Genomic DNA, 18,788 nt, shown 5'->3' with positions numbered 1-18,788 from the left:
GCACAGGTCATCTTGGCATTTTGTGTCAAAAAGAGACTGACTCTAAGAACTATTCGTTCCAGGAAGCATTGAGGCCTTTTCTGTTTGGGTAGGTAGATTCTCCTTTAAAAGAGAACTAATTACTTCCAGCAAGGTTTATTCTGGAGGTAGAAATTTCAGAGGAGCCCTAATGAAAGTGCTTGATCATGGGACTGAGCACAAGAGCTGATCTGCTGATCTGAGCCCTGTTTGTGTGGTCACTGCTGCTCCTGGAGGGCGGCTGCAGCCAGGTGGGGATTGATTTCTTCTCTCAGGCAACCAGCAACAGAACAAGAGGACAGTCTCAAGCTGCACAGGGAGAAGTTTAGGCTTGATCTTAGAAAGAAGTTCTCACAGAAAGAGAGATTAGCCATTAGAATTGCTGCCCAGGGTTGTGGTGGGGTCAGAGTCCCTGGAGGTGTTTAAGAAAAGCCTGGATAAGGCACTTAGTGCCTTGGTCTAGTTGATTAGATAGGGTTGGGTGACTGTTTGGACTTGGTGATCTTGGAGGTCTCTTCCAACCTGGCTGATTCTGTGATTCTTTCTAGGCCAGCTGTAATGCTGGAGTGGAAAGGTTCACTATGGTACCTTGTGCCTCTTCTTTGATTACTGTGACCCTGTACTTTCAGGGTTGTGGATGATACTGTTGTAAAGCCCAGCCCAGTATGTGAAAACGGGGTGAGTGACAATGCTTTGGAAACCACCAGCTTGTCATGATAAAAAAAATCGCTCTTGACTGTTAAAGTGAACTTTAAAAATGGATATTGAGAAACCCCTGGGAAGGTTAGGTACACAGGACAATGAGATGATGATGAGCAAAACTCATCACTGTGTGCATGCCAACTTCCTGACATTGGGCACACCAGACCTCAGTGTAATTTCATCCTGTAAATACACTAAGAAAAGTTTTGCTGGTGTGCTCATCAAGTGGACTGAAAGAAAACTGTGTATACATGCACTAACTGAGTTGTAATACACTAACCACCTCATGTAATAAAAATATGCAGCCCATGTTTGCTTGATTCTGGAGCAGTTCTGCTATAACTTTATAGGTGCAATTTGGCAGGGAAGGAGTTGTATAAGGAACAGATTGTTAAATGCCTTTTGGAAAATGTTACTTACTGCTTAACAAGCTGCTCTGAGTGCAGTTTCTCTAATCTGCTGAGAAAGAAGTACAAATTGGACTTGGTGTTTGTCTAAATCATTTAATTATGTTTTGGTATGCTAACTCTCAGTGTGGTGGTGAGAAAAACTTCCATCTCCCTCTTAACCTGAAGCTTCAGTTCTTTGACTGGCATGTGAGTGCATCTAATTTGTACTGCAAACATGTAATTGGAGCTGGATTCGATTTTTGGGGTGTGGGGATGGTTCTTCTTAATCAGGTTTGTATTTTCTATTAAATTTATGGAACTGTTAGCAGACATGGAGCCACAGCCCCCGTGCAGGTTCTTGTGGGAGTTCTGGGGAACCTCAGAAAGAAGGGCAACAAAGCTGGTGAGGAGTTTGGGGCACAAGCACTATGAGGAGAGGCTGAGGGAGCTGGGGTTGCTTAGCCTGGAGAAGAGGAGGCTCAGGGGAGACCTTATTGCTCTCTACAACTGCCTGAAGGGAGGTTGTTGCCAGGTGGGGTTTGGTCTCTTCTCCCAGGCAACCAGCACCAGAACAAGAGGACACAGTCTCAAGCTGCACCAGAGGAGGTTTAGGCTGGATGTTAGGAAGAAATTCTTCACAGAAAGAGTGATTGGCCGTTGGAATGTGCTGCCCAAGGAGGTGGTAGAGTCACCATCACTGGAAGTGTTCAGGAAGAGACTTGATGGGGTGCTTGGTGCTATGGTTTAGTTGATTAGAAGGTATTGGATGATAGGTTGGACTTGATGATCTCAAAGCTCTTTTCCAACCTGGTCTGGTCTGGTCTATTCTATTCTATTCTGGTCTATTCTATTCTGGTCTAGTCTAGTCTGGTCTAGTCTAGTCTAGTCTATTCTGGTGTATTCTATTCTATTCTAATACTAATTCTATTCTAAATGTCCTTTAACACCCTCTTCTTTTTTATCACGTCAGGCAAATCTCCAGCCTTCCTTCCTGCCTTTTTCTGTGATCTGACAGATTTCACAAGCTATTGTAATCATGGCTTGCCTAGCTCTGTGCTTGGGTGGGAGGCTTAAAAGGTAGTGTAGAGAATAAAGTAACAAATGTTGCTCGGTTGTTAGGAAGTCCTTGATTTATGGGTCTGAACAAGTCTCCTTCAGCCATAAGAGTTTTTCTGCTGTTACTATTTTTTGCACTGTGAGATATGCAGTTTTAGGCAAAAGGCAAAATAAATGTTATGTGTTGAAGTCATTACTCTCCATCTTTCAGCTGTAGAGGATTATGTAGCTCTAGGTTCTGAAGACTGGACTGATCATGTTTAGGGAAAGCTGTCTTACAATCACAATTCTCCTTTTAATTTTGTATTGCTGTGTTGTGCAAAACCAGCTGTGATGCTCATGAGGAAGCATATACTAAGTAGTTTTTCAAGTAGCTTGGAATAACAGATGCTATTAGAAGTGCAGTGTTTCAGAATTTTAGTGAATTTTTCCCCTCTGTTGTCAGTTCTTGTGAAATGTTCAAACTTATTTTGTTGTGTGCTTTGAGTCTTTTGTAAATAGCACTTGGTTTTGGTGAAAGTTACCTACAGACTTAGCCTGTGATCTCAGATGAAAACCTTGCTTCTCCAGTTCCTCAAATTTAGTCTTTCTACCTCACAGAGGCTTCATTAGGAGATATGTGGTTAGATGCGTTTGAAGACCACAACCTGGGCTCTTGCAGCTGGCTTCCAAGTTCATGTTTTGAGAAGCCAGCACCCCTATGCCGTTGTCATTAGCGTAATTTGTAGGATAACAACAAACAAATGCCCACAGCTCCTGAGAGTGCTTGGCTTCAGCAAAGGAGTCCTTGTCTTGTTCTTGTGATGCTGAGATGTGTGCTGTGGGTGATGATCAAGGGAAGGCTGGTGTCCTGACCTAACAAACCCCATGTGTTATGCTGACAGAGCTCTGGTGCCATGCAGCCCTCCAAGTACAGCAACTATCTGAGCTAACACAGAACGGCCTAATGCTTACAATATATTCAGCTCCTGATGCAGCCCTTTAGTCTGCATTTAGTCTTGTTCAGAGTAAGTGAAAGATCAAAAGGAAAGGGAATGGAAATGAAGCAGGATAATAGTCAGAGTGGCTTGCTGAAAGGATGGACAAACAACTCGAGTGTCTCAGAATCACAATGCCGAGCTGTCATTATTACCTCTTTTCCAGGGTGCTCTTTCTGTGTTTGTTAGCTGCTTTGTGCTATGGCTTGTTCTCTTGTGTCAACACCACTTACTCTGGTTTGGTGAGTGTGGAATCAACAATTACACTGCAAGCTGTCACTAGATTAAAAATGTGAAGTTTTCTGCATTTGGTGACAGCAGAGAACTCAAAGTTGTTGTGTTTTTCTTTCTTTTCTCCTGCCTCCCTCTCCTGTTTCTTCTCACGATTGTGGCTCAGAATATTAGATAAACATATTTGCTGAACAAAGGAAAGACAATAATCAGGGGGGGGAAAAAGCCTTAAAGGTATTTTCCCACATAATTCTAGCAAACTGCTGCATGTAGTTTGAAATTTTAGGAAAATGTCACATTACCACTTGACAGCAAAATGTTTATATGCAGGTGACAATTTTTAACTGTTGTCTTATTCCTCTCTCTCACAGACTCCAACACATTCTGTTCACTTCTGTTTTTCTACAACATTAAGAATGACATCTGATGCCTATATACTAGAGTGCCATACTTTGCACCACCCAAACAGCAAAGCCCCAGGTTGCCAGTGCTGAGTTCTGAAATATCTCCTGGACAAAGAAGGTAAGATAGGTGTTTTATCTGGGTCTATCATAGGGACAGCTTGCACCAAGGGGGTGAGTTCTGTGCAGTGGCTGGCTTGGTTAGGGGTAAGGGCCTCAAGGTTTGGAGGCTCTTGGACGCCCTTTTTTATTTTGTTATAGCTTCATAGTTTCATCCAGGGTTGGAAGGGACCACACGGATCATCTAGTTCCAACCCCCCTGCCATGGGCAGGGACACCCCACACTAGATCAGGCTGGACAGAGCCTCATCCAGCCTGCTCTTAAACACCCCCAGGGACAGGGCCTCGACCACCTCCCTGGACAACACATTCCAGGGTTGTTTAGCTCTGCAAGCTGTGGCCAGGATGCTTTGTGAGGGGAGCATTTTGTTTATACAGGCACACTGTCTTCTGACATCCACAGTCACCTCTCTGTGCTATGGCACCTACTCACTGCAATGGCAGAATGGTTAGGTGTGAGATTCTGACCAAAACCATAGAATACAATCAGCTTAGGCACAACAATGACAAACTTAACCACTGAATATTTTCCAACACATTGGCCACAACAACCCCATGCAGTGCTACAGGCTGGGGTCAGAGTGGTTGGAGAGCGACCAGGCAGAAAGGGACCTGGGGGGACTGGTAGATAGTAAGATGAATGTGAGCCAGCAGTGTGCCCAGGTGGCCAAGAAGGCCAATGGCATCCTGGCCTGGATCAGGAACAGTGTGGCCAGCAGGAGCAGGGAGGTCATTCTGCCCTGTGCTCAGCACTGGTTAGGCCACACCTTGAGTCCTGTGTCCAGTTTTGGGCCCCTCAGTTTAGGAAAGATGTTGACTTGCTGGAATGTGTCCAGAGAAGGCCAACAAAGCTGGGGAGGGGTTTGGAGCACAGCCCTGTGAGGAAAGGCTGAGGGAGCTGGGGTTTGTTAGCCTGGAGAAGAGGAGACTCAGGGGAGACCTTATTGCTGTCTACAACTACCTGAAGGGAGGTTGTAGCCATATGGGGGTTGGTCTCTTCTTCCAGGCAACCAGCACCAGAACAAGAGGACAGAGTCTCAAGCTGCACCAGGAGAGGTTTAGGCTGGATGTCAGGAAGAAGTTCTTCATAGAAAGAGAGATTGGTCATTGGAATATGCTGTCTGGGGAGGTGGTGGAGTCGTCAGCACTGGTAGTGTTTAGGAAGAGACTGGATGGGGTGCTTGGTGCCATGGTTTAGTTGATTAGATAGTGTTGGATGATAGGTTGGACGTGATGATCTCAAAGGTCTTTTCCAACCTGGTTAATTCTGTTCTATTCTATTCTATTCCTTGCTCTTGTGATGACTTAGAAGAATAAAGCAGCTGGGCAGTCACTGGTTTTCATCTGCTTTTTCAGTAGTATGTATGCTAAAATTCAGCAATCACTTTATTCCAAGCAAAGCAGTACAGTGTACCCACTAGCTATGTGCACTGGCATATTTTGGGGAAAAACTGGTTCCAGAACAGCCTTAAGTCCTATCTTAATATGCTTCACTGGAACAACAGATTCTTGCAGTCCACAGGCAAAATAGCTATGTTTTGAAAGAGCTTTTCCATATGTATGAGTTGCAACCAGAATAATGGCAATTTCATGTTATGCTGCACAAGGTCTGTGTAAATGTTTTGTTATTAGGCTACAAAAAGAGATTAATCTATGATTGAATAAAAATTGGATAGGTAAAGCACACTGCTCACTGATTCACAATCTGTGCCATACCTTGCACCACCCAAACAGCAAAGCCCCAGGTTGCCAGTACTGAGTTCTGAAATATCTCCTGGACAAAGGAGGTAAGATAGACTTTTCCTTTGGGTCTATCATGGTAACAGCTTGCACCAAGGGGGTGGGTTCTGTGCAGTGGCTGGCTTGGTTAGGGGTAAGGGCCTCAAGGTTTGGAGACACTTGGCTTTTTTTGTTTTGATGTTTTAGCTCTGCAGGCTGTGGCCAGGCTGCTTTGTGAGGGGAGCATTTAGCTTATTTGGTTTGGAACTGTTAGACTTCATGCCAGGTAGGCTGAAGAGGAGTTAAGGGTCTGAGTGTGTGTTTGGATCTTGCAAAGGAGAAAGCATAGCTGTGGGAGTGGGTGGAGATGGATCCTGAGGGAGGCTGTGGGGGACCTGCAGCATGCCTGTGGTCTCTCCTGACAAGAAGCAGCCTGTACCTTATCAGTTGGTCTTTCATGTGTGCACCATTTTGGAGTTTCTTTTCTCAGCACTGCCTTTATTCAGTTTCTTCATGCGAACGCCAGGCACCGTGGGCTCCGAGTTAAACATTGTGCTTTGTGATATCTGGGAGTAAGGTCATACTTAGCTACCCTTGTCAGCTGACTCCTTTTTACCATGCTTTGTATTAGGATATACAGACCCTTCAGTCTCTCTAGAAAGGCATGTTTCTGTTCCACAGATGTTACTGGGGTCAAATCACACAAATTCCTCTCTAAAAAGCCCTGAAGGAGTCTACTCTGTATATATAAAACTCATGAGCAATGGTTTAAAGGCTATACCAAAACAGTATCACAGTATCACAGTATAACTTAGGTTGGAAAGGACCTCGAGGAACATTGAGTCCAACCCATCAACACAGACCCCATGACTAGACCATGGCACCAAGAACCACGTCCAATCTGCTCTTGAACGCCTCCAGGGATGGTGACTCAACCACCTCCCTGGGCAGCACATTCCAATGACGAACGACTCGCTCGGTGAAGAACTTCCTCCTCACGAGTCTAAACCTCCCCTGGCGCAGCTTGAGACTGTGTCCCCTTGTTCTGGTGCTGGTTGTACATGTCACCTCACAGGCAAGTTTGCAGGAGTCATAGAGGTGTGAAGTCCACCAAGTTTCCACCATTCCAGTAGCTTCTGTTGTCTTGAGTCTGGGTCCTGAGCATTAGTCAGAGGCCTGTGAACTGTATGGCAGGGCTGTAACTGACCATGAGCAGCTGTGCTTTAGTGGCTTCCCTCAGTGCAACTTGTCCGTGTGCTTGTTCCCTTTCATTTCAGAGCTTCATTTAGCTCTGAGAACATGGTGACATCTTAGGGAAGCTTTGCAGTATTTCTTGCTTTACTTGCTCTTCTCTGTTTCCCAAAATATTGGAGCAACCATCTCCAACCAAGATAAATTGTATTAGGTACTTGTCTATGCTTGGCAGACTGTCAGGCATCAGTTCCCAAAGTCACTAAATGACACCTGAATCTCAGCCACTTCAGTCTGAAGTTTCTAGGCTCTATCAACCATTTATTGTCTTAAAAATTAAAATAAGTGGAAAAAAAAGAATTACTCTGAAGGTCATTTGATGCAGTGCTCTCCCACTCATTTTCACCCAAGTTTCTCTCCCTGGTCTCAGTCACATGGAATAGAAACGGGGTATCACACAGACTTGAAAGGGCATGCCACTTGGAATATGCCAAAGGCTTTGGACTGGCGTAGTTCAGGTGTGTTCCTGTGTACTATTAGCAGGGAAATCTCTAACATCTCAAGTCATCAAATCTGCAGATCTAAAACTTGCTGCCAGAGTAGGATAAATTGCATCTCAAATGGCTCAGGACAGAAATTTCAGCTCTTAGTACTTAACGAGGCATTAATGATGGCTGATTTCTCCATTCCAAACAGACAAATTGTATTGGCAGCCCTAACTGCAGGGAGATAAGTGAAACATCTTGTGTTTGAAGTGGAAGTTGTGCAAGTGGTGAAGGGCAAACTGCCCGTGGCCTCCTCTCTCTTGAAGCATCCTCTGTAGCTTGAACAGACGTTAACTACTATGCACAAACTACCTGTGGGTGGTTTTAAATATTTATTACTTGCTCCCTCTTTAAAGTTAAAGCTTGCATCTGCCCACCACAAAACAAGTGCTTTAAGAATAGACGTGGCTCACTGCCTCTCTACACTAAAAGCTGGCATTTAGCAGAGGAGATAGAAGCCTGTGTCTGCAAGTAGAAATTAAATTGCTCACCTCCCCATGCTGTGTGGGCAGTTCTCATTCTTTCACTCTTGCCCCCTCAAGTTGCTCACTGCAAGCCTGCCTGTGATGCGAAGAAACAGCAGCTGGCTATTCTGGAAAAGCCTGGGACTCTTAAGACAGACATTTCAGCACCAAAAATAATAATTTAAAGAAGGTGTTCAACTGCTAATTCACTTCAGCTTGCATTTTTAAGCACTGAATAATCCTTGTCAAGCAGCCAAGGACTGAAGATAAATACTTGTTATAACTACCATTTCATTTCAGGGAAAGCAGAAATGGACAATTAACGAGCGAATAGTACCAAGGGTTCTTGGGAAAGGCAGGTGTAATTGACCCCCTTTTTGGTGTCTGTGTGTGTAGAAACCCTAATTATAGTGCACTGTTATATAGCAGTAAGGCAAGCAGGCAGGGATTTGCTTCTGCCCCACTCTTTTCAGTGGACCCCGTTAATTCCTTGTGATTTATTCGGGTAGGTGGGCACCTACCAGTTCAAAGCAGGATGAAAGGACAACGTTTCTGATTTGAATTGTAACAATTCATTTCTTATTTTATTGTCAAAAGAGTTATCTCAAAGTGGGAAGCCAATAACTGAGCTGAATTACTAACAAATCTGAGCTCTTGTGCTCAAGTTTAGATAAAATATAGGGTTTGCTGAATAGAGCAGACCAGTCTCTGCTGCTTAACATCAGCCCCTATTGCTGCCGCGTTTAAGCACAATCTCCATCTCTGCGTGAGGCTTAAAGCCCTCCGTGCCCCAAGCTTCTCCAAAGATCAGAAAGAGCAGAAACAGCAGTTTCTGCCATTAGCCCCAGGATCAGAATGAGTAGCTTTAGTGGGGACATATTTTGCACCATTTGAAGCATGGAGACAGAAGCTGCTCTGCTCTTTGTTCACCCTGAGTACGCTGGGCTGCCTGAGGCAGAGATGCTCCCTCTGCATGGCCTCCGATCACAGCCATGTGTGCAGACTCTTAATCCAGTCCAAAAAGCTTGCCTGTAGCCACAGAGGGTGAATTTTGGAGGTTTAGTCAGCCTCTGCTCTGCAGAGTTTTGCCTTTGGAGACATAGAAATGGCAAGGGTGAACTTCATCCCTTTTCCACAGGGGAAGCAAAGCAGCTTTATGGCACATGCTCTCACAGTGCTTTGGTGTGTAAGGGGTTTTATCCCCTCTCAGATGCCACCCTGCATCTAATGTCCCCTTTTCTAGTGCCAATTACTGTCTGAGGCTGCCACCAATGCCATGAGCTGTTTCTCCTCTGCTAGACCAGCAGAGCACTGAACTCCCTCTTCCGCCTATCACTGCAGGCTGGTGTGCAGCAGTTAGGTTGTGCTGAGAAGTCTGCCATGGTCAGAAGATTGGGAAAGGTCCAAATATAAGGACACAGATTTCAAGTTTCACAGTATATGTGGAGAGTGTCTAGGTACCTGAGCTTGCAGATCTCCTGGGAGGGCATCCCTTGTGCTTGACAAAGGTGGTGAATCCTCGTAAGTCTCAAGTAAGCAGGGTGCTGGGACTGGGACGTCTGGTTAGCATCCTCTGTCAGGCAGGGATCTGTACTGCAGCAACAGTCCTGAGCAATTTAATGTGATACTTTACCATCCTTTTCCCTTCCGGTTTGCTTTTCATCTGTTACTGAGCTGTATTATCTAAATTTGACTGTATGATTAGAGTGCCTTGCAAAGGATAAAACACTTGCTTTGCTTTTAAAATAAGCTCACGGAGTTCCAAGTTCTCCTCCAAATCAAATCCAGTGGAAAAGCAATTTTGGACCAGGAATTAGTTTACTTGAATATTGACCTATTTCAACAGCAGTAGATGATTAAAAACAATACTGTGGGGAAAAATGTTGAGACACTCGTTCTGGAGATGTCAATACAGGACTTTATGACATTGCTATAACACTAGTGAGTTTTTCCTCTTGATTGTCTAAAAGATAAAGATTTGACAAGGTTTCACTTATTCAATTTTGTAGGGCACTTAGGTTGTGAGGAGTTCCCTCCCCCCCCCCCCTTTGATCAGCTTTCCACATTCTTTGCTCCTGTTTTTTTCTTTTCCTCATCAGTATCTGGAAAGAATATCTGTCAGATCCATTTGAAGATTTTTTTGTATATTTCTGTGCAAATAAAAGAAGTTTAAGAAGGACATTGAAACCCTTGAACATGACTAAAGAAGGGCAACGAGGCTGGGGAGGGGCCTCGAGCACAGCCCTGTGAGGAGAGGCTGAGGGAGCTGGGATTGCTTAGCCTGGAGAAGAGGAGGCTCAGGGGAGACCTTATTGCTGTCTGCAACTACCTGAAGGGAGGTTGTAGCCAGGAGGGGGTTGGTCTCTTCTCCCAGGCAACCAGCACCAGAACAAGAGGACACAGTCTCAAGTTGTACCAGGGGCTCAAGGTGAGCAGAAAGTTCTTCCCAGAGAGAGTTGTTAGCCATTGGAATGTGCTGCCCAGAGAGGTGGTGGAGTCACTGTCCCTGGAGGTGTTCGAGAGGGGATTGGATGTGGCATTTGGTGCCATGGTTTAGTCATGAGGTCTGTGGTGACAGGTTGGACTTGATGGTCTTCGAGGTCTCTTCCAACCTTGGTGATTCTGTGAAAAGCCTAAACTTACCTTTTAGAGAACATCTAGACATTTCCCTGCTGTAAAAGCAGCAGGAAATCTAGTAGTCTTACTCTCCAATGTTTAAATAACATCTCCGTAGAACCACAGAATTGTAGAATGGCTTTTGTTGGAAGGGACCTTAGAGGTCACCTGCTCCAAACCCCCTGCCCCGGGCAGGGACACCTCACCACTAGACTCAGATGCTCAAAGCCTCATCCAACCTGCCCTTAAACACCCTAAGGGCTTGAGGTATCCACAACCTCCCTGGGCAGCCAATTGCAGCGTCTCACCACCCTTGCACTGAAGAACTTTTTCCTAAGATCCAGTCTAACCCTACTCTCCCTCAGCTTAAAACCATTCCCCCTTGTCCTGTTGTTAGACACCCTCATGAAAAGTCCCTCTGCAGCCCTCCTGTAGGATTCCTTCAGGTATTAGAAGGTAGCTTTAAATTCCCTACAGAGTCTTCTCTTCTCTAGACTGAACAACCCCAGCTCCTTGGCTTAAAATTGTTTATTAGGAAGGTTGCATGCTAGTGAACAAGGTTAAAACAAAGTGAGGATGAGACATGTTGATTTTGGCTGGGGGAAAAAAAACCCTGTGTGTCAATGACTAAGGTTCCATCAAAATATGCTTTGTGTAATCATCTCTAAGTGGCCTTTTGCCCCCTGTGGATAACCCATCTATTTTGTTTTGCCCTGGTCCTCGGCAGCACTACCCATGTGAGAGTGCGTTTGGTGCATAAACTGCTGGGATGTTGACATTTGGTGTCATTCCCAGTTAGATGCTTGCTTTGTCTTTATTTTTTTATGAGACATCTGGGGATAAAACTTGAAACTTCCACTGTATCTGTATCATAAATCAAACATTTTGCTGGAGGATAATGGTGCACTTAAAACAAAGGGGGGAGGGGGGAGAAAAAAAGCCAACCCACCACAAAACAAAAAAGGGCACAGAGAATTCAATCAATGCAATACCTAAAAAGCAACAGCTTGTCTGCAGCTTGAAATGTAATTCATTAATTAGAGGCAGCATTTACATATTTATTGCTGTGTACCAGCTTTCAAAACAACAAAGGACGAATTCGTCCTTCCAGTGCATTTGATCAGTGTATGAAAATCAACACCAGGATATTTTTGACCATGTTTTTAATGCCCAGAATTGGAGTAATGCACACCCCTGGGTATGGCTCGTGGGGGGATTTCTAGGGAAGTCAATTCAACTGTTCTACCAATTTAGCTCACTTTCTGCAGATGTTTAAGAGAAGAATTTGTTCATGCAGTCACTTACTGAAGTCTCATATTTCAGAAGTTAAATACCTCACACTTCAATCCCTCCGCTCCCATAAAATAGTTTGTGTGTGATTGAACCCTGCAGACATTCTCTGCTGTAGGACTCTGCTTTCCCATGCTCTTGTGGTGCTGGCAAAAGGAATTAAATGACAGTGAATGAAAAAAAAACACCTAAACAAATAAACAATAACAAAAAACCCCACCCCCAACCAAACCCAAACTCAGCCCCCCACATTTTAATGTTCTCTGTGGAATAGATCTCTAAACTCCGAAGAATTAGCTGCTTGGCACTATTGTGCCACCCGAGGTGCACCCAACCTGAAAAGCAGCTTAGGTAAATATAGGATAGGATAGGATAGGATAGAATAGAATAGAATAGAATAGAATAGAATAGAATAGAATAGAATAGAATAGAATAGAATAGAATAGAATAGAATAGAATAGAATTAACCAGGTTGGAAAAGACCTTCGAGATCATCAAGTCTTTGTCACTATCCCTGCTTTAAAACTGCTTCAGAGACGACAGCTGTGTTTCCAAAGGATACATCTTGATGAAATCTCAAAGCAATGCAAAGGATGGCTCTGTAATCACTGCTAATCAGGTTAAAACCCTCTGAAACTCCATCTAATGGATCCTGGATAAGTCTATCTCTAGAAACAGCTCCCACTGTTTTATAAATAGTCTGTAACAGGTTTGGGGTTTTGTTTTTTTTATAAGGAAGCTTCAGGCACACAAATGCTTTTGTTTCAATAAGCCTTTTATTTCTTCTTATTGAAGTTTTTGGGTTTTGCTGTGGGTTCAAGAGCTTTTCATCCTTCCAAACTATGCCACTTCTAAGAATTATTGCAAAACTAAGCAAGTAGACTTCTGTTATGTTTAATATGTTTTTACTTTAAGGAGCTGTCTTTCCTATAAACAATCCTGTATTTGAACTCTGTTTCATTATCTCAAGCTTTTCACATAAGTGCACCATAACATCTTTCATTTGAGACCATTTTCCCCAGACCTCTAAGATACTTTCTCCATTTCTATCCTGTTGTTCTATTTACACAGTGAATTTATTTAGGAGACTGGATGAGTTTCACAGAATAATTGTTAGGCTTGGAAGGGATCTCAAAGATCATCTAGTTTCAAGCCCCATGCCATGGGCAGGGACACCTCACACTTGGTCAGGTTGTTCAGAGCCACATCCAGACTGGCCTTAAGAACTTCCAGGGATGAGACTTCTACCACCTTCCTGGGCAACCTGCTCCACTGTCTCACCACCCTCATGGGGAAGAACTTCCTAACATCCAAACTCAATATACTAATTTATAATATTTTTTTTCCTATTCCCCCCAGTCCTATCACTCCCTGACACCCTAAAAAGTCCTTCCCCAGCTGTCTTGTAGCCCTCTTCAGATACTGGAAGGCCACAATAAAGTCTCCTTGGAGCCGTCTCTTCTCCAGACTGAGTAGCTCAGACTCCCTCGGTCTGTCCTCATAGCAGAGGTGCTCCAGCCCTGTAATCATCCTCATGGCCCTTCTCTGGACACGCTCCAACACATCCACATCCTTCTTGTAATAGGGGCTCCAGAACTGGAAGCAGTGCTCCAGGTGGGATCTAAACACAGCAGAGTAAAAGGGGGAAGAGCAGACTTGCTCACAGACTTCATTACTAAGAACTGCATGCTGCTATCTTTTCTGTAGCTACCTGGAGAGTCATAGGAGGTGCACAAAATAAAGGCATTTTGGTAACAGGAACCATATGAGGAGAGGCTGAATGAGCTGGGATTATTTAGCCTGGAGAAGAGGAAGCTCAGGGGAGACCTTATTGCTCTCTACAACTACCTGAAGGGAGGTTGTAGCCAGGTGGGTGTTGGTCTCTTCTCCCAGGTATCCAGCACCAGCACAAGAGGACACAGTCTCAAACTGCCCCAGGGGAAGTTTAGGCTCTGAGGTGAGGAGAAAGTTCTTCACAGAGGAAGTTGTTAGCCATTGGATTGGAATGTGCTGCCCAGGGAGGTGCTGGAGTCACTGTCCCTGAAGATGTTCAAAAAGGGATTGGGTGTGGCACTTGGTGCCATGGTTTAATAGTCCTGAGGTGTTGGGTGACAGGTTGGACTTGATGATCTTTGAGGTCTTTTCCAACCATATTGATTCTGTGATTCTGGCAATAGATTGCCACATGTGTGTTATGCTAGCAGTGGTCGGCACAAGTAGTCCTGAATATTGGCACACCAGACCTTTACATAATTTTTCAATCTGCCCTCTAAATTTCAGGGGTCTCTGTGTGTGTAGCAAAGACAACAATATTACTATGGAATTTTTGCATAGTCTGTACAGTAAAGGCCGTGAATTACAGAAAAGGCACTGCAACAAGGAAAGTCTCCTTTCTTTACTAAAGGCTCTGTTGTCTCCAAGTATGTTCTTCTTTTTCCTGAGCAAAACTCAATTTTAATAACCCTACAGTATTTACAGCAGTAAATACTTCAAGGCATCACTAATAATTATTTTACAATGGTATGTGTGAGCTAGATCTATCAAGGAAGTCTATTAGCCAACTGATGTAATAAACTGAAAATTGACCTATAAACATAACTGACAGTTCCTTCCTCTTTGGATTAGAAAAAACACAGAGTAGCTTGAGAGGAGTTTTGGAGAAATATCCATTTGATTTATAAGCAATAATTTTGCTGTGGCCTCTATATGAACATGGATCTTAAACAAGAGCTACCACTTCTTGTTTGAAGTGAATCTTTAAGGCCTATGCAAAGTTTTCAGAGAAAAGTAAGTAAACGTTATCCATCCCAGTAAGAAAGAGCTGGGAGTAAAACTGTAAAATCAACTAAAGAAACTGGGATCAAAGGCTGCACTTTTGCCCTATGCTACACAGGTCAGCATAGCTAAAAGCTTGGTATGAATTTTTGCTCATTACAAACCCTTAAGAGTTAATTTTCTGTATATGAGAACAAATTCAACCTTGGAGCAAGTGCCACAACTTGCTGCCTGCTAGCCTGGTTCTTGAGTCAATACAGCTTCTTACTCAGGAAGGAAGGATCTTTTCAGTTACTTAAGTATCCATGCTATAAGTCAGTACCCAAGCCACCCATGAAAGCATTAATTAAAAAGTGAATCCAAATCCCTGAACAACAGAGGACCAAGAAGTTCCAGATTTGGCCAAATGTGCAATAATCAGTTCTGATCCTGCAGGTTCAAACCCAATCAGATTTACTGTAAGGTAAAATGTCCTAACTCTCTACATGTCAACTGAAGAGGGAATATTTTTCCCTGTGTAAGGGGCTGTGGATAGCTACACTGCTTTTAGGAGCATCTAGAAAGGATGATTACAGAGGGGGTCACAAAGGTGTGATTCAGTTAGGCTAGCTCTTACACCTTAAACTGAGCTTCCCAATCTAATGTGATTGCATATTTTGAGGCAATTCTAGGCTCATGTTTTAAGGACACATTTTTCCCCTAGGAATATTTTCCTTTCTCTGTGTCTAATATGTTCTTTCAGCTGGGTAAATAGTAGATTATTTTCTATAGATTTATTGTCCTCTTGTCACTGTTCCCCATCTTCCATTCCATGAAATGCATAGATGATCTTCTTTACTAATAGTATAAAGTATAACTGGGGAGTGGTTGACAACTGTCTTCTTTTTAGATGACAAATCTATAGCAGAATATTCCAAGCATTTAAGATAAAAGAATGAGGCTAATGAATTTTCAGAAGCTATGCCACCTCACTTGTCTGAGAGCATAGAAATAGCCAATGTAACATCCACCCAAGAAGTTTGCTTAACCAGGATGCATTCTAGGGAATCAAAGACACATGAAACTTCATATCAAGGGCTGCTGATTTGTAGGGGCAGTAATTCTATTTAGATGGATTTTGTGGGATGATTTAGTGGTGCTCATGTCTTTGTCAGTCTCATTACTTGCCCTGTTAAAGCAGTGTTCATTTCCATCCTACCTGTAGCTCATAAATGCAGTAATTCAATTCTTGATTCACTCTGTGGTTGATAGCTGACTTATTCTCCAGCATTATGCAGTTAAGCAACCTGTGTATAAAATACAGATTAACCAAGACTTTGTATAGGCTTCTGTAACCTGTTTGCTTTCTAGAATTGCTTTAACAGGTTGCTTGATTCCCCTTATTGTGTTTTGAGGGATTTTGGGTGCCCATTTTGCTTCTAAACTGAGAAGGAATCAGATGGTGTACTGTAGTGTCATGAGTTGCCTCTTGCCTGTTCTGCTCAAAATGGAGATGTAAAGGTAATAAATGTAGGTGAACATGGTGGCTGCAGAGAGAGAGAGTCAGAAGAGAGTAATTTAATTTGCTTAAATGGAAAGGCTGATGCATGAAGGAATACTCAAATGCTATTTCAGCAGCAAGCACTGGACCTAATAGTTGGAAATAAGGTGTTGAAGATAGAAGTTCAGTGATAGCAAAGACAGTGGAAGGATGGCTTGAGTAATTTAATAAAAAAAAAAAAATAGTAAAAAAAAATATTGCAGGCACTGACATTACCAGCAAATAACCTGTACAAAGGGACCTGGGGGTACTGCTTGATAGTAAGATGAACATGAGCCTGCAATGTGCCCAGGTGGCCAAGAAGGCCAATGGCATCCTGGCCTGGATCAGGAACAACGTGGCCAGCAGGAGCAGGGAAGTCATTCTGCCCCTGTACACTGCACTGGTTAGGCCACACCTTGAGTCCTGTGTCCAGTTCTGGGCCCCTCAGTTTAGGAAAGATGTTGACTTGCTGGAACATATCCAGAAAAGGGCAACAAAGCTGGGGAGGGATTTGTAGCACAAGCCCTATGAGGAGAGGCTGAGGGAGCTGGGGTTGCTTAGCCTGGAGAAGAGGAGGCTCAGGGGAGACTTTATTGCTGTCTGCAACTACCTGAAGGGAGGTTGTAGCCAGGTCGGGGTTGGTCTCTTCTCCCAGGTAATCAGCACCAGAACAAGAGGACACAGTCTCAAACTGCCCCAGGGGAGGTTTAGGCTGGATGTTAGGAAGAAGTTCTTCATAGAAAGAGTTATTTGCCACTGGAATGTGCTGCCCGGGGAGGTGGCGGAGTCACCATCACTGGAAGTGTTTAGGAAGAGACTGGATGGGGTGCTTGGTGCCATGGTTCAGTTAATTGGATAGTGTTGGGTGATAGGTTAGACTTGATGATCTCAAAGGTCTTTTCCAACCTGGTTAATTCCATTCTATTCTTTAAAGGAATTAAGCTGTTTCTGAGCTTCAAAAGCAAGATGTTAAAACTCAATGTCTGCTTGTCTGACTTTAAAACATTGAGGTATTGTTGTTTGTTCTTTTTCCAGCTCAATTTAATGTTAATAAAAGAAAGGACCCTTCTGGCTGTGGCCGTGTATGCCAGCCATCAGCCAGGAGTAAAGTTTTACAGCTGACTTGCAAGCCCCTGAGAGATGGGGTTTCTAATGGAAACACTGACAGCCTCTTAACTTGAGCAACACTAGCAGGCGCCGTTATAATAAATGAGACTGAGGGACACATGATCCAGGCCCACGAGGTAATTAATGGCTGGAGCAAAATAAAATATAGATGCAACATCCCACAGAGAGCATGACTCAATGGAGCAAACTCGTAATAAAGCACAAAGAATGTCTGTTTAGTAAAGAGCTGTGTGAAACTGCTTGTAAAATAAATCATGAGCTGGGGCTAGAGCTCGCTGAGCTCTCTGTATGTTTCTTTTAAATGAGGGGATTTAAAAGCAGTCCCTCCCCTCAACTAGAAAAAGCCTTTTTTGGCAGTGCAGAGTGGCAGTGTATAGTGGAAAGAGATGCAATGAAATGCAGAGGGCTCCTTTGCAAATGAACTCTTAACTCTCTTCTCAATGGAAATGTATCTGGGAGCAGATAAAATGGCACCTTCTACCTAGCCTTACCTTTTAACCAAGTAACGTTTTAACTGCCTAACCCAATTGTCATTTCATTTGGAATGATTGATTTCAGTGTTGTGACATTTTGTGTGTCAAAGCAGTTCTGTTGCTCAATTTCCAAATTCCTTTCCTTTTCCATTGCTTCAATTTTTTCATGTCCAGTTCTGGGCCACTCAATTTAAGAACAACATGGAGACTCTTGAATGTGTCCAGAGAAGGGCAATGAGGCTGGGGACTGGCCTCAAGCACAAGCCCTATGAGGAGAGGCTGAGGGAGCTGGGGTTATTTAGCCTGGAGAAGAGGAGGTTCAGAGGAGACCTTATTGCTCTCTACAACTACCTGAAGGGTGGTTGTAGCCAGGAAGAGGTTGGTCTCTTCTCCCAGGCAACCAGCACCAGAACAAGAGGACACAGTCTCAAGCTGCACCAGGGGAAGTTTAGGCTGGAGGTGAGGAGAAAGTTCTTCCCAGAGAGAGTTGTTAGCCACTGGAATGTGCTGCCCAGGGAGGTGGTGGAGTCCCCATCCCTGGAGGTGTTCAAGAGGGGATTGGGCGTGGCACTTGGTGCCATGGTTTAGTAGTCATGAGGTGTTGGGTGGCAGGTTGGACTTGATGATCTTTGAGGTCTTTTCCAACCTTATTGATTCTATGATTCTTTGATTCCTCACTTAAGATACTAAGGTGTTGTTGTTGTTGTTAAATAAAAAGAAATAACCTCATCCTAAACAAACAACAAAAAGCAACCAACCAGCCAACAACACCCCTCCACCCCCCCAAAAAACCCCCACCCACAACCAAAACCAAACAACTAAACAAACCCAAAACACAAAAGAAGAAGAAAAGAATCCTCCCAACCTGCATTGTCTTGTTTCTTGTGGCTCTTCTACTGATTTAGGAGGCTGTAGCTCTGGTACTTGTAGATAAGTTATTCTTTCTGGTTTATGCACCTAAGCAGGTTTATTGTTAATTTATCCTATTTTTATGTGGTTAAGGCAGGAAAGTAAATTGCTATAGATTCATAAGCCAAATGAGTTAGACACTGCAATGAACACGTTCCTAACAACTCCCAACTCTGCAAATCTTGGAAAGCAACAGACTTATGGCTGATGTTAAATTGAAGTGCAAAGCATATGCCATCTCACTGCAACTTTAATAGTTACC

The 18,788-nt window shown here is 43.7% G+C and overlaps 1 long non-coding RNA gene across 1 annotated transcript in view; it reads right to left on the bottom strand.

The window, feature by feature from the left end:
* LOC137449021 (uncharacterized) overlaps positions 1–18,535 on the bottom strand; it is a 47,769-nt gene extending 29,234 nt beyond the window's left edge. Inside the window, exons 1-2 of the long non-coding RNA XR_010989298.1 lie at positions 18,483–18,535; positions 15,693–15,780 (exon numbers count right to left, since the gene is read on the bottom strand). This is a non-coding gene — a long non-coding RNA (uncharacterized lncRNA). The remainder of the gene's footprint in view (positions 1–15,692; positions 15,781–18,482) is intronic.
* Between the last annotated feature and the right edge of the window lie 253 nt (positions 18,536–18,788).

The sequence above is a fragment of the Melanerpes formicivorus genome, unplaced genomic scaffold (assembly GCF_026170545.1).
Source record: "Melanerpes formicivorus ecotype bairdi unplaced genomic scaffold, bMelFor1.0.p_v2 SCAF_27, whole genome shotgun sequence".
Lineage (NCBI taxonomy): Eukaryota > Metazoa > Chordata > Aves > Piciformes > Picidae > Melanerpes > Melanerpes formicivorus.
This window is presented reverse-complemented; position numbering and strand designations above follow the sequence as displayed.